This window comes from Enhydra lutris, unplaced genomic scaffold (genome assembly GCF_002288905.1).
Source record: "Enhydra lutris kenyoni isolate GAN:26980312 unplaced genomic scaffold, ASM228890v2 scaffoldscaffold18, whole genome shotgun sequence".
In the NCBI taxonomy this organism is placed as follows: Eukaryota; Metazoa; Chordata; class Mammalia; order Carnivora; family Mustelidae; genus Enhydra; species Enhydra lutris.
Genome location: NW_019154102.1, coordinates 20,809,785 through 20,815,784, shown reverse-complemented (window position 1 = coordinate 20,815,784; position 6,000 = coordinate 20,809,785). Strand labels below are relative to the sequence as shown.

The window sequence follows — 6,000 nt, the reverse complement described above, 5'->3', positions numbered from 1 at the left end:
CCTCTGCCTCTGCCTGCCATTCTGTTTGCCTGTGCTCGCTCTCTCTCCTTCTCTCTCTCTGATAAATAAATAAAATCTTAAAAAAAAAAAAAAAAAAAAAGAGCAGGGACCCCAGGACCCTGGGATCATGACCTGAGCTAAAGGCAGATGCTTAACCACTGAGCCACCCAGGCTCCCCAGGCGTTCAGTGTGGTCTGATACACTTATATATTGCAAAATGATTACCACCAAAGCATTAGCTAACACCTTCATCATGTCATATAATTACAGGTTTTTTGGTGTGGTGAGAACGTTTAACATCTACTCTCAACAACTTTCAGCTGTTAGCAAAAGTTTATTAGCAATATAATACACTACTATTAACGATAATCACCATGATGCCCATTAGATTCCCAGAATTTATTCATCTTATAACTAGAATTTTGCACCCTTGATTGATATCTCCCCATTTCTCCCACCCCTCAATCCCTGGCAATAATTCCATTCTCTGTGGTTTTTTTTTTTTTTAAGATTTATTTATTTATTTATTTATTTGACAGACAGAAATCACAAGTAGGCAGAGAGGCAGGCAGAGAGAGAGGAAGGGAAGCAGGCTCCTTGCTGAGCAGAGAGCCCAATGGGGGGCTCGATCCCAGGACCCCGAGATCATGACCTGAGCTGAAGGCAGAGGCTTAACCCACTGAGCCACCTAGGCGCCCCTCCATTCTCTGTTTTTATGAGTTTGGCTTTTTAAGATTATACATAAAAGGTCAGTCATACAGTATTTGTCTTCTCTTTCCACATTGTCTTAATTTGCTTTTAAGCAAGTTTCAGAATGAAGAAGTGTGAGTCCTTGTACTTTGTTCTTCTTTCTCAAGATTGTTTTGGCTCTGCCCGGTGCCTTGCATTTCTACATGAATTTTAGGATCATCTTGTTGGTTTGCAAAAAAGGCATCTGGAATTTTGATAGGGATTACATTGTATCTATAGATCAGTTTGGGGAGTAGTACCTTCTTAATATTAGTCGTCTTTTTTTTTTTTTTTAAGATTTTATTTATTTATTTGAGAGAGAGCATGAGAGGGGAGGGTCAGAGGGAGAAGCAGACTCCCCACTGACCAGGGAGCCTGATGCGGAACTCAATCATGGGCCTCCAGGATCATGACCTGAGCTGAAGGCAGTCGCTTAACAAACTGAGCCACCCAGGCGCCCAATATTAGTTTTCTGATCTACAAGCATGAGATATCTTTCCATTTTTTTAGGTCTTTAATTTCTTTTTTTTTTTTTTAAGATTTTATTTATTTTAGAGAGAAAGAGTGAGCATGAGTGGGGGGAGGGGCTGAGAGGGAGGGGGAGGGAGAATCTCAAGCAGACTCCAAGCTGAGCAGGAACCAGGCATGGGGCTTGGTCCTACAACTCCCAGATTATGACCTGATTGGAAACTGAGTTGGACGCTTAACCAGCGAGCCACCCAGGCACCCATAGGTCTGTGATTTCCTTAAGTGACATTTGTAGTTTTCGGTGTACAAATTTGGGTACAAATTCAGTGTACAAATCTGAAGAAAAAAAAAAAAATCTGGGCACTGCTTTTGTTGCTCAGTTTGTTTGTGTCTTTGGAGTCTAGCTTATGGTACATTTTTCCATGAAGAAAATTTTCATTTTTATGTATCAAATATAATCAGTCTTAACTTTATTTATTTATTTATTTATTTATTTATTTAAGTAAGTTCTATGGCCCAGCATGGGGCTTGAACTCGTGATGCGGAGATCAAGAGTGGTGTGCTCTACTGACTGAGTCAGCCAGGTGCCCCTCATAATAGCCAAAAATTGGAAACAACAATTATCTGTCTGCTGGTGAATGGGTAAACAAAATGATATATCCATTGGATGGAACACTTTTCAGCAATTTAGACAATGCAGTACTGATACATGTTACAATGTGTTTGAATCTTGATAACAGCATGTTGTGTGAAAGAAGCCAGACATAAAATACCACATATTGTATGATTCCATCTGTATGAAATTTCCCGAAAAACTAAATCTATAGAGACAAGGAAACAGATGAGTGATTGCCTGGGATGGGAATGGTAATTGTGAAAGGCCAGAGGGATTTTTCTACAATGATAGAAGTGTTCTCAAACTGGATTATAGTGGTGGATACCCAACTCTACAAAGGTAATGATTGTCATTGAATCATAAAATGGGTGAATTTTATGGTCTGTAAAATATACCTTAATAAGGAGGTTTCTTTTTTTTTTTTTAATATTTTATTTATTTATTTGAGAGAGAGCAAATGAGCAGCAGTTTGGTGGGGGTTGGGGGGAGGGAGAAGCAGGCTCCCTGCTGAGCAGGGAACCGGATGCGGGGCTCAATTCCAGAACCCTGAGATCATAACCTGAGTCAGAGCCAGGTGCTTAACTAACTGAGCCACCCAGGTGCCCAAAGAGTTTTCTTAAAAACAAAAACACTGGGGTGGCTCAGTCAGTTAAGTGCTTGCCTTCAGCTGAGGTCATAATCCCAGGGTCCTGGGATCGAGCCCTGCATTGGGCTCCCTGCTCAGCAGGGAGCCTACTTCCCTCTTCCTCTGCCTGCTTCTCTGCCTACTTGTGATCTCTCTCTCTTTAAAAAAATAAAAATCTTTATCTTTAAAGATAAAGATAGATAAAAAAATCTATCTTTAAAAAAATAAAATATTTTTAAAAAATAATAAAGATTTTATTTATTTATTTGACAGAGACACAGTGAGAGAGGGAACACAAGCAGAGGAAGCGGGAGAGGAAGAAGCAGGCCTCCAACAGAGCAGGGAGCCCGATGCGGGGCTCTATTCCAGGACCCTGGGATCATGACCTGAGCCAAAGGCAGATGCCCAATGACTGAGCCACCCAGGCGCCCCAAAAAATAAAATATTTTTTTTAAGATTTATTTATTTATTTATTTTAGAGAGAGTGAATGTGCATGCGCAAGTGGAGGGGAGGGACAGAGGGAGAGAGAGAATCTCAAGCAGACTCCCTGCTGAGCGGCAGCCTGATGCTGGTCTCTGTTTCAGGACCCCAGGATCATGACCTGAGCCAAAATCAAGATTCAGACACTTAACTGCCTCCCAAGAACCCCAGTAAGAATAAAATCTTTTTAAATTAAATTAAATTAAATTTATTTATTTGACAGAGAAAGAGCACAAGTAGGCAGAGTAGGAGGTAGAGGGAGAAGGAGAAGCAGGCTCCTGGCTGAGCAGGGAGCCTGATGTTGGACTCGATCCCAGGACACTGGGATCATGACCTGAGCTAAAGGCAGTCACTTAACCAACTGAGCCACCCAGGCATCCCTAAAAACAAAATCTTTAAAAAAAGTTTATTCATGGGCACCTGGGTGGCTCAGTGGGTTAAGCCTCTGCCTTCAGCTCAGGTTATGATCTCAGGGTCCTGGGATCGAGTCCCGCATCGGGCTCTCTACTCAGCAGGGAGCCTCCTTCCCTTTCTCTCTCTCTCTCTCTCTGCCTGCCTCTCTGCCTACTTGTGATCTCTGTCTGTCAAATAAATAAATAAATAAAATCTTTAAAAAAAAAAAAGTTTATTCATGCAACACCTGGGTGGCTCAGTCGGTTAAGCATCTTCTGTCACTCAGGTCATGATCCAGGGTCCTGGGATCGCCTGCATCAGGCTTACTGCTCAGCGGGGAGTCTGCTTCTCCCTCTGCCACCCCGCCACACTTGTGCTCTCTCTCGCACACTCTTACTCTCTCTTAAATAAAGTCTTTTAAAAAATATTTTATTCTTTTAAAAAAAGTGCCATTAGTGAGAAACCTGGTGTAATCCAGATAAAGTGTATGTAGTAGAGTTAGTAGTATTGTACCAGTGTTAAAACCTTCGTTTTGGCTGGCCCGAGCCCGAGTCCTGGCCTCTCATCTTACTCTCCGAACAACATGAGCTTCACCACCCACTCCACCTTCTCTTCCAACTATCAGTCCCTGGGCTCCATGCAGTTGCCCAGCCACCGGGTCCGGCCCATCAGCAGCGTGGCCAGCGTCTATGCAGGCGCCGGAGGCTCAGGCTCCCGGATCTCCGTATCCTGCTCCACCAGCTTCCGGGGCGGCTGGGGGTCCGGGGGCCTGGCCACGGGGTTGGCCGCCGGGATGGCGGGGGGTCTGGCCGGCATAGGGGGCATGCAGGGCAAGAAGGAGACCATGCAAGACCTGAATGACCGCCTGATCTCCTACCTGGTGAGGGTGAGGAGCCTGGAGGCAGATTAATCAGAGACTGGAGGTGAGAATCCGGGAATACCTGGATAAGAAGGGACCCCAGGTCAGAGACTGGGGGCATTACTTCAAGACCATCGAGGAGCTGAGGTCTCAGATTTTTGCAACTTCTGTGGACAATGCCTGCATCGTTCTGCAGATTGACAATGCCCGTCTTGCTGCTGATGACTTCAGAGTCAAGTATGAGACAGAGCCGGCCATGCGCCAGTCCATGGAGAGTGACATCCACGGGCTTCGCAATGTCATCGATGACACCAATGTCACTAGGCTGCAGCTGGAGACAGAGATTGAGGCTCTCAAGGAGGAGTTGCTCTTCATGAAGAAGAACCATGAGGAGGAAGTAAAGGGTCTACAGAACCAAATTGCCAACTCCGGGTTGACTGTGGAGTTGGATGCCCCCAAGTCTCAGGACCTCAGCAAGATCATGGCAGACATCCGGGCCCGGTATGACGAGCTGGCTCGGAAGAACCGAGAGGAGCTGGACAAGTACTGGTCCCAGCAGATTGAGGAAAGCACCACAGTGGTCACCACACAGACCACGGAGATAGGAGAGGCTGAGATGACCCTCACGGAGCTGAGACGTACCGCCCAGTCCTTGGAGATCAACCTGGACTCGATGAGAAACCTGAAGGCCAGCTTAGAGAACAGCCTTAGGGAGGTCGAAACCCGATACGCCATGCAGATGGAGCAGCTCAACGGGGTCCTGCTGCACCTGGAGTCTGAGCTGTCCCAGACCCCGGCAGAGGGGCAGCGCCAGGCCCAGGAGTACAAAGCCCTGTTGAATGTCAAGGTCAAGCTGGAGGCTGAGATCGCCACCTACCGTCGCCTGCTGGAAGATGCGGAGGACTTCAGTCTCAGTGACGCCCTGGACAGCAGCAGCTCCATGCAGACCATCCAGAAAACCACTACCCGCAGGATTGTGGACGGCAAGGTCGTGTCTGAGACCAATGACACCAAAGTTCTGAGGCGTTGAGGGAGCAGAAGCAGGGTACCCTATGGGGAGCAGGAGGCCAATAAAAAGTTCCAAGGTCAAAAAAAAAAAAAAAGCTTCGTTTTGACAAATGTCTCATGGCTAGGTAAAATGTTAACATTTGGGAAAGCTGGGTGAGGATATACAGTAATGTCTATATGATTTTTTATCTTTTCTATAAATCTAAAATTATCCCAAAATGAAAAGATTTTTTTAAAGATTTTATTTATTTATTTGACAGTGAGAGAGGGAACACAAGTGAGGGAAGCAGGACAGGGAGAAGCAGGCTCCCCACTGAGCAGGGAGCCCGATATGGGACTCGATCCCAGGACCTTGGGATCATGACCTGAACTGATGGCAGATGCTTAACAACTGAGCCACCCAGGCGCCCCAAAATGAAAAGTTTTTTTTTTTTTAAGAAAGGTGCATTTGTAATTTTGAGAGATACTAACCAATTGCCCTCTACAGAAAATTTAAAAAAAAAAAGAAAAAAGAAGAGGAAGAAGTGGAATTCCTATGATGATGCTAAAACCATAAGGCTTCACTATGATAATTGGCAAACCAGTTCCTCCCTTAATGAGCAAAGTTGTTTTTTTCTACTTTAATGGTATGTTGAGTAATCACCATCAATGAATTTTTACAATTTTGTTAAGCTCTTTCATGTATATGTTTCATATACTATGTATATTTTTCTTTTTTTTTTAAGATTTTATTTATTTATTTTGATAGAGAGGGAAAGAACACAAGTAGGCAGGGCAGCAGGCAGAGGGAGAAGCAGACTCCCTACCAAGCAGGGAGCCCG

At 44.8% G+C, this 6,000-nt stretch overlaps 1 pseudogene across 1 annotated transcript; it reads left to right on the top strand.

Moving 5' to 3' along the window:
- The first annotated feature begins 3,776 nt into the window (after positions 1 to 3,776).
- LOC111148122 lies at positions 3,777 to 5,256 on the top strand (annotated as a pseudogene). Its single transcript, XR_002640676.1, has one exon. The product of XR_002640676.1 is annotated as a keratin, type I cytoskeletal 18 pseudogene (transcript).
- Positions 5,257 to 6,000: the final 744 nt, after the last annotated feature.